Genomic DNA, 10,154 nt, shown 5'->3' with positions numbered 1-10,154 from the left:
AAATTGTGGAAGCAACCCAAATGTCCATCCACTGAGGATTGGATAAGAAAATTGTGGTACTTTTATATAATGGAATATTACTCAGCTATAAAGAAAAATAAACTCAAGGCTTTTATAGGTAAATGGTCACAACTAGAGACCACACTCATAAGTGAAATAAATCAGACCTGCATATGCAAGCACTGCATTGTCTCACTAGTGCAAAACTTGGAAGAGTGAATAAAAATTAGGAGGTATGATAGACATTGTGAAACAAAAGGAAAATGCTCAAGGGTAAAGGGCAACTGGGATGTGGGAAAAGAAAAGGGAAAGAAGGAGAAATTTTGTAGGTATGTATGTATATACAGGATAGTTAACATAGTTGAACTACTGTCTTCTATTTCTTTGCTGAAAGAAACTGTTAATTATTCCTTGATTGATCAATATTGTATGTCTCTATTTGTTTTCCTGAGAAACCACTTTGAAGATATCAATATGTACTACAACCAGCATTGTTAATTTCCTACCACTTTGTAACTCCGTATTGTTTGTATTGTTCTTTTGCTATTTTATAAGTGGTTGTCTGTTTGTAATGTTTTCCTTCTTTTATTTTTAAAATAAAAAATAAATAAATTCTATTTCACCTCAGTCAGAAATATGGAACTATAGGGCAAAAGAGACCCTCCTACAATGTTGGTGGGAATCTAAAGTAGTACAACCACTTTGGAAATCAGTATTGGAATTCCTCAAAGGACTAAACATAGAAAAACCATTTGACCAAGCAATACCACTCTTGGGCATATTTTCAAAAGAATTAATGATTACATACTACAATGCTATATACATACCTATCTTTGCAGCAATGTCATTAACAATAACTAAGCTGTAGAAACCACCTTGAGACCTTCCAATAGATAGAAAAAGAAAATGTTGTATGTATACAAATGGACTATTACTTGGCCATAAAGAAAAATAACGTCATGTAGTTTGTAGGAAAATGGGTGGAACTAGGACCCATTATGTTAAGTAAAATTGACAGACTCAGAAATTTAAGTATTGTAGATTTATATATGTCAGTCAAGTAATGAAGTTTTCATGTGAGAGATAGAGGAAGCCAGAGGGTATGGACAGAGTGGAGGAAGGGAAAGAAAAAAGAAAGGAGAGGAAGAGGGAGAGAAAGAGAAAGAAGGGAGAAAACTAAATGCTAAGTGGTTAGGTTATTTTAAGTACTCAGATTTTTAATGCACCTCCATTTTCCCTCATTTAATGACCTAATAAAGATGAGACACAGATGCCCTAGTACCTGGAGTTTGTAGAGTTAGTGAAATGTCTCTTGTTCCATCTTTTTTCTTTAATGACATTTTTCTATTTTCTCCTTCTCTATGAACAGATTGGGTGATCAGGGCTGATAATGGGTAATCAAAGTTTACCATAACCTTAGCCTCATAAAGACTTCCTTATGCATATGAGCCATTTATGAAAATATGTGAAGAAATTATAGATCTGCTGTGTTTTAGAAGAATGGCAGCTAGAAGCATGGCATGTTAAAGAGCCTATGGGCTTCTGAGCATGACTTCTGTGCATAAATGAAGAGATACGCATACATAGCTCGATGAGCTGTCAAAGGAATATTGTGAAGTAGAGCAGAGGCAAGAGAGTCAATAAAATCAGAGACTTACTTTGCTCTTTACTCAATCTGAGATTTTTAAAAAATCATGGCACTTGATCATCATAAATTATCGATGTACCTCCAAAAATCTTGTAAAATTATTTTTTCTGAAACCACTTTGGATATAATTGCATTTTTCTCAGAAGACATTTCTCATGTGTTAAACTACCTGTAAAGTCACATGATTAGGTTGTGCTGCATTGCTGAATTTTTCATATGCTTTCCTGGACTTGAACCTTCAACGGCCAACTGAGTGAGAAACCAGAAAAAGGGCGCAGATGAGAATGATGTAAATGACAGTGCTGCTGACCTTGAGGTGACCCTTTCAGTTCCAGAGGCTGTCAGAGACACTATCACAGCTCATACTCCAGCTGGCCAAGATGGCAGAGATCTACTTGTCTCAGAAACACTCCCATATCCTTGCCTAAACATTGCATTCTGTTCCTCTTGCTCCAAAGGTTAAGCTGTTTGTATTTAAGTCAAACAATTCCATGCAATCTCAGTCTTTCTGGAATGAGAGCTGATATTGATACTCATTATGGGGGTATTATTATCCTAGGAAATGTAAAATTTTGTTAAAAAGACTTCATTGCTCTATCAAAATTTTGCCTTTCATAAAAACATTCCTATAATTGTTCAATCAGTTGGTATTGTAGAAACCTGGAACCTCTTTATGAAATGTAGTATTCTTAAGTGGACTGAAAATTAACCATTTTGCTGATGTAATTACAAGAGTATTACATTAGAAATTGTAATAGCTGTCCTATGCACTCGTCCTTTGTCTTCTGATACTCAGTGCTTTCTGTGTGATCTCACTTAATCTTTACAATAACCTTTTCAGTCAGGAAACTGTTTATTACTCTATCATAGATGGAGAAGCTGAGGTTTAGAAAAATGAATAACATGTAGAGTTTCATGTTGCTGCAATGTGATTCATTATCTGCCCCATCCTGAAGCCTGTGACCTAATCCCTAACTTCAACCTCACAAGTTTACTCTAAAAGATAAGTTTGAGGAAATTGTTTGGTTATCTCAGAAAGGAAGAGGTTTCTGAAAGAAAAGACTATTGTAGGATTTAATTTCTGAAGTTTTAAAGTAAAATATTTATGTTTCTGTAGATTAAATATTGAAACCTAATCCTTAATGTGGTGGTATTTGATAGGTGTCTTGGGGTGGTGGGTAGGTCATTAGAAGGGGTTCTCACAGAAGATGTACAGTGTTGTAGCTCAGCAGTAAAGTGCTTTTCTAGCATGATCAAGGCCCCTGCTACCAGGTGAAACACAGAGAAAAATAAGGCCATCTAAGAACCAGGAAGTAGCCCCCACCAGACATAGACTCTATTGTGCCTTGATCTTAGATAAGGAAATGAGTGTTTGTTGTTTTAGCTGTCATCAGTGGTATTTTTGTTATAGCAGCCCCAAGCAGACTAAGACAGTACTCATGCATTTTCTCCCTGATGTGCATATATTATTAAGAAAATATCTATAGTGTTCAGTTTACACTTTGCAAGTTTTTTAAACAAGAAAATATTGCAGTATTCTCAACCTGAAAAAATATACTGGGACAAGCAGGTATCCAGGTCACCTTGACAATGTCTCAGTGCTTTTTAGCTGTTGTTAAGTTGCTATTTTTGTATTAATATAAAGATGCAAATAGAACACATTCAATATTTGTAAAAATCATAATGCTTCTAGGAAAAAGCTTCCTTTACTACCATTTGGTGGTAGTAAAGGACAAGACATATTGAAACATGTCAGTACCAATTGTGAGACAAAGACAAATTTCACTGAGAACTTAATACACACTAGATATTCATTTAATGCTCACAGTACCTCTATAAAGCAGATATTCTCAAGATGATAAAGCTGAGACAGTCATACAACTTTGTCAATGTCATACTAGGGCATGATTGAGAAATACAATGGATGTTTTAAATCTTAAAAATTTATTGCAGTAAAAGGTGCATTGCCTCCATTCCTCCTCTAAATACTCCTGCTCACTTTTATCCTGTCACTCTTTCCACTTTCTGAAGAAGTCCTGAAAGTCCTCTTTTGTGAATATACTTACAAAGTATGATAAAAAAAAATGATGAGTGCCAGTTCCAAGTGACATCCAAAGAAGAGACAGGCTCATAAAAGCACACAGTGGGTCCTTATCCACTTTATTTACAGGATTTGTTACTATGTGACTTCTGGCTCCTGCCTGAAGTTAAAAATACCATGAAGAGTAATCATTTTTAATCTACTCAGGACATTGAGGTGGCCATGACAGGGCAACTAAAGACACTCACAAAAGAAGACTTCCAGAATGGCTTCAGAGAGTGGCAAGAATAGTGGTGTGAATAGTTTAAAGCAGTGATGAATAATTTAAGAGAAATTAATGTGTCTCTTACTATATTAAATTTTTTTTAATTACACATTCATCATGGCTTTAGATCACATTTCATACAAACTATCAAGGTCAGAATGAAAGCAGACATTCATCTCTAGGACCCCCTGTCTCTGTTACTCCTTCTTTTCTCCTTAGCTTTCCATAGTTACATCTTAAGTATACTGTATATTGCTATTATGTTTAAATTATATGTTATACTTGTTTTCTGGAGTCACTTCTGGGGTAACTAAAATTCATAACCCTGGCTCAAATTTCTTTAATCATCTTACCCAATCAGTACCATTGTATTTATTTTTGTTTTTTATTTCTTTTTACACAGAAATATCTCAGTATCATACTTTCAGTTTATTCATTAATTTATTCCTTTTTAAATTTTATTGTTTTGTTTGAGAGATGGTCTTACTACGTGGGCCAGACTAGCCTTAAACTCATGATCCTTCTGCCTCAGCTTCCCAAGTAGCTCAGATTATAGGTGTGTACCATTATGACCATCAATTCATTTTTAGCCAATAAATATTTATTGTGTGTTATCTATAACAATCTTGGCTAGATATGTGTCTTGGTTACCTTTCTCTCATTGCTGAGACAAAATCCTCAACACCCAGAATTAAGGAAGGAAAGGTTTATTTAGCTCACAGTTTGTGGAGGTTTCAGTCCTTACTAGGCTGGCTTCAAGGCAGAGTGGCACATGGCAGAGGGCAACAGTTCATGGTGGCGGAAGACAGCAAAAGTAACAAGTGCAAAAGGGAGGAGCAGCAGCAAGCAGCCTCTTTCTCTCCCTTACATTGTATGCAAATTATCTACCCTGGAGCAAGTATAGTGCTCACATCCATAATTCCAACATTGGACTATGAATCAATCATAAACTCTAGAATCCTGCTCCATGAGCATGAGGCTTTGGGAGGACATTCAGACACAAACTATAGCGACATGGTATTACTACTTTCAAAAACTCCCAGTTTATGGGAAGAGGTTAGAATAATTGGAGAAAGGGGCAGCTATCCTGACTACAGTGCAGGGCAAAGTATCCAATGAAATAGGGTGGAATTAAACACTGTAGGAATTTAGGGTATTTGCTTTCATCAGGAAAGAGGTCAGGAGAGAGCTGTGAAGGAAATAACATGGAGGATGTCCTAAAAGATGGATATTTGCTATCGAGATGTTACATTTTGAAGAGACATTAGAGACTGTCCCTAATTCTCTCATCCTAAAGGTGAAGACTCTGAGAACCAGAGAATTGAAATGATCTTCCAATGTCCCACTGTCATCTGTAACCTTCACCTCTACTTCATTTCTAACCTGAATGCTTCCTCCAAATAGTTAGACAAATTGTCCTGATGCAGTATTAGTAAAGTTACCTCTGACAGATATTGTCAAGAGGCAAATAAAATAAAATAGCATGTTATTAATTAGTAAAAATCATTAAGGAAAAGTAATGTTGGCCAGGCGAGCCTGGTATGTTAAATCTTGATGATTTAATGCCAAGTCAGATTTGGAAAGGAAGGCGCAGCAGATGGAGTTTTGTGCTGGTAATGACAGTAGGTGGGAAACAGGTGATAGCAAACAGATGGGCCCCGTAATCTAGAAAGACCACCAGCATCACATGTTCCAAGGCTTTGTTCCCAAGTAGTAATAATACTTAGTTCATTGAAAAAAATAATAAAATGAGTACAAACTACGTATGAGATATAATGCTAAACGTCACGGAGGGAAAATTTAAAACTATGGCTATTCTTCACATAAGTAAAGAAAATAGAAGATATAAGGTAAGTTCAAAACTAGCAATATGATAAGAATACTCTAAGAGAAACAGAAAGAATTCACGGAAACAGTGGCATTTAAGATGAATCTGATCCATGAGGGTAAAGGAGCCAAAAAGCAAAGAAACTATTCAAGATGAACAAAAACTCAGAGGCAGGCAAATGCCCGAGGACATTTGCTTAATTGTGAAGGATACAGTAGGGTTAGGAGCTAGTACACACCCATTGTGATGGAGGAGCTGTGTAGGTAGTGGTAGAGGCCCCTACACCACCACAGCTAGCAGCAAGTTGTGTAAACCTCCTTACCTTCCAGTTCATTTCTATAAAGAAGTAATTGTTTCAATCTCTTCTGGAATTGGGGGTTTGTAGTCTCTAATCTAGAATATTTTTGCCTTTCTTAGACTAATGCTTCCCCAACTATGGACTGTATGCTTATAGTGCAATGCAGATTTTAGGTTCTATATATAATACTTATGTTAATGATTCTATAATTTTTCTATATATAGCAAGTGATACTGATTTGTAATTTTATAATATTATTCATAAAGTTTTACAATTTTTATTTAAAGGTTTTATTTCAGTGAAAATGTATACCACATTATATGAAAAATTGATGTATTCTCATTAATATGTGACATTTTTAATTCATATTTTTTTTTGCAGTTTATACCACAATATAACTGCTTATGTTGCTATAAAATTCATTTATAAATTCAATTATTCATTGAACAAATAGTTATATAGTGCCAACTGTGTGTGTCTTGCTCTAGGAAGTAGTGATAAGTTGTAAATACAATGAACAAAAATCTTTACCCTATGGAGTAGCCATTCTTATGAAAAAAGACTAACAATAACAAATGATAAATTAAATTATACATGGGTTTAGTAGGTGATAAATGCTAAAGAAAAAAATAGAGTAGGACAAGGAAGACTGGGGAGGTAAGGGGTCATGAATTAGATGTCATGGCCAAGGTGGCATTTTATCAAAATTGTTAGAGGTGAAGGAATGAGCCAAATGAGTACCTTAAGGGGGTGAATGTTATGCTTTCTTTCTACTGAGTGTAATTAATGTTCCTGCATCCTAAGGGTTTATATGCCCATCCCCAGCAGGAAAGAACACGTTAGAAAAAAGCTTAGATTTTATGGTGATATTACCAATACTAAGGAACATAGATATGAGAGTATCTTTTTTCCCTTCCATGGGGAATTCTACTATGCTCTATTTGGGACATAACTTGAAATGTTAGTAGAATTTCTGGGCAGATGTGGAGTAGTAAGCAGCAATGCTTCAGTCTCTCTAAGATTTGGATTCCAGACAGTGGCAAATAACAACTTGGAGAACAAAAAAAGAGGGAGGTGGATCCCTGGTACCCAGGAAGGATCTGATGAAAAAGTTGGAGCCTACAGAGATATCAAAGAGATTTACCACAGTGCAGAAAAAAGAAGGGGAAGTCTGTACTTTCTCCCCAGCTTCTGGCTTGTGACATGAGAAAGGAAGATCAAATGTACACAAACATAATGAAAGTGGGAGGTGCCAGCCCTTTAGGGAGAAATGTACCAGTGGAGTGGAGCAGTGGATACCATACACCACAATAGCAGGTGAGTGACTCCAGTCCAAGCATCTGCCTATCCCCTAGAGAGAGTGCCTGCCAGATGCCATTTTAGGTAGGGACCAACTGAACCTGGGGCTCAGAGAAGGCATGAGTTGGTTTCATCTCAAGGTATACAGTGTTACACTCACACAGTGACTGGGAGAGGGACAACCACGGGAGACATACATGGTCAGGGAGCTGTGGTCAGTCCAACAAGAGACAAAGAGTGCTATAAGCTAAATGGAGCTCAGGCCCTAGGGTCAAAGGTGGGAAATTATTAGTTATCACAGTTTGTTATTTTCCAGCCCATGTTTGATGCTATTGTTATTACTGATTGTAATACATTAGCCAAGGTGATGTAGTTGTTGTGATCAGTTGATCTTCCTTGTATGTCAATATCTGGATTGTCTGGGGGTCATAAATAATACTACAGCCCAGTACCAAAGAACAGGGTGATAGGCCAAACAGACTGCAACATTTTATCCCTAATACACAGAAAAGGCAGTGTCCTGGGACAGACTGAAAGGCCATAATCAGCTATGCTTAGTAGACATTTCTGAAAAGTAGTCATTTCCTTCAGAGGCCTTGATACTAGTAATAAAGCTACCTACCATAAGCAATTTACAAGCCTAAATGCAGAAAACAAACACAATTGAAAATTTGAAAACATAGAAGCAAGATGCAACCAACAGCCCCAACTCATCCAAGACAAATCCAAGAAACATTAAGGTAGAAGAAAACAAAAGTCCCCCACCTGAACTTTCTGAAATGGTAGTAGCAGCAGTAGCAAAACAAATGAATAAATTGTTGGACAAAACCAAAACAGAAGTAATTACACAGGTAATTAAAAAGATAATGACCATAGTAAAGGAAATCATAAATCTAGAGTACACACAGATTTAAAAAAAATGAAAAACACAGAAACCATCAATGCCCAACAAAGGAAAGAACTGGATGCCATAAAACAGATTCAAACAGATAGATATCCAGGAGATTAAAAATTCCATTGAAAGTATAAGCAGCAGATTCAACCAATGTGAAGACAGACTATGAGATCTAGAAGATGGGGTTCTAATTGTTGATTACCAAATGAAAGACTTCTTAAAAATAACAAGGGACCATGGAAAAACAATCCAACAGCTGATAGACAATGGAAAAAAATAATATGAGATTAATTAGAATCAGTGAAAAATGAGAAGACCACACAAAGGACATTTAAAAAACTTCTGCTATTACAGAAGTAATAGCAGAAAACTTTCCAATCATGGAAAAAGAATTTGACATATAGAAAAATGAGGCATATAGAACTCCAAATAGCTATGCCAAAAATCTACATGAAAGCATATAACAGTCAAGATTCCAGAAATTCAACACAAGAACAGAAAATTAATAATTGTTAGAGAAAAGAAACAAATCATCTATAAAGATAAACCTATCAGAATCACAGCAAACTTTTCAATACGAATCCTTAAGTCAAAGGAGAGCTTGTAATAAAGTATTTCAAGTCCTAAAAGTAAACTATCTCCAACCCAGATAGATGTGCCCTGCTAAGTTATCTTTTAAAATTGATGGAGAAATAAGATTCTTCCATGATAAAGAATACCTGAAGAAATTCATGACCACCAAGCCAGCACTCCAAAAAGTTCTGAAGGATATTCTAGAAAAATATAATAAAGACAACAACTCCAAGAGTTCAAATAGAATGAATCAACCAGGCAAAGCAAGCAATTAAATAGAAGGGAAAGAAAGGGAACCAATACCAGAAAAATAATTTAATGACAAGGATAATCAATATCTACTGGTTATAACCATCAATGTGAGTGGCCTCAATTCACCAATCAAAAGAAAGAGGCAGAATGGATCAGGAAACAAGATCCAACTGTATACTCCATATGAAAACCACACTGAATTAAAAAATAAATTCATAGAATGAAAGTCAAAGGATGGAAAACAATATTCCATGCACCAGAAACTTTGTAAAAAGCAGGAGTAGCTATTCTACTTGCAGACAGAGTGGACTCTGAGTCAAGATTGATCAGACCAAAGAAGGTAACTGTATATTTGTGTCTTGGTTACTTTTCTCTCGTTGCGGGGACAAAATACCTGGTGCCCAAAATTAAGGAAGGAAAAGTTTATTTTGCTTACAGTTTGTGGAGGTTTCAGTCCATACTTGGCTGATTACAAGGCAGAGTGGCACACAGCAGAGGGCTACAGCTCATGGCGGTAGAACACAGCAAAAGTAACAAACACACAAGGGAGGAAAATGGCCAGAAGCACAAAAGCCAGGAAATGGCCCCAAGCAGCCTCTTGCTCTCCCTTACATATGTAAACTATCCACCCCAGGGTGGGTGCAGCTCTCACACCCATAATCAATCAAACTCTAAAAGTCTGCCTCATGGTTGCATGTGGCTTTGGGGGGACACCCAGACACAAACTATAACAATTTGTTAAGAGAGTCCCAGCTTCACTGAGGTGATATAATACAATCTATCATAGTAACTATCATAAGATTTAGTGAGGGATGGGGGTTCATGGATACCCTGAAAGACAATTGATGGATAGCCTAAGATTATTATAAACCTTGTATTATTGAAATCTCTTTCTTAGTGAACCATACTAATAGGAATAGTATCAGTGATTCCATTAAGAAATGTTGTCTTCTACATTGAAGCTTATTAGTGTCAATATGTTCCAACAGCTGAAAAAGTATGTCTGATTTTTGTTGCATTTCTGATGGTGTATATATATCTATATATCTATATAT

Source organism: Chinchilla lanigera, unplaced genomic scaffold (genome assembly GCF_000276665.1).
Source record: "Chinchilla lanigera isolate Chin_1 unplaced genomic scaffold, ChiLan1.0 scaffold00004, whole genome shotgun sequence".
Taxonomy (NCBI): domain Eukaryota; kingdom Metazoa; phylum Chordata; class Mammalia; order Rodentia; family Chinchillidae; genus Chinchilla; species Chinchilla lanigera.
The sequence above is the reverse complement of the archived record's forward strand: the minus strand, read 5'-3'. Positions refer to the sequence as shown.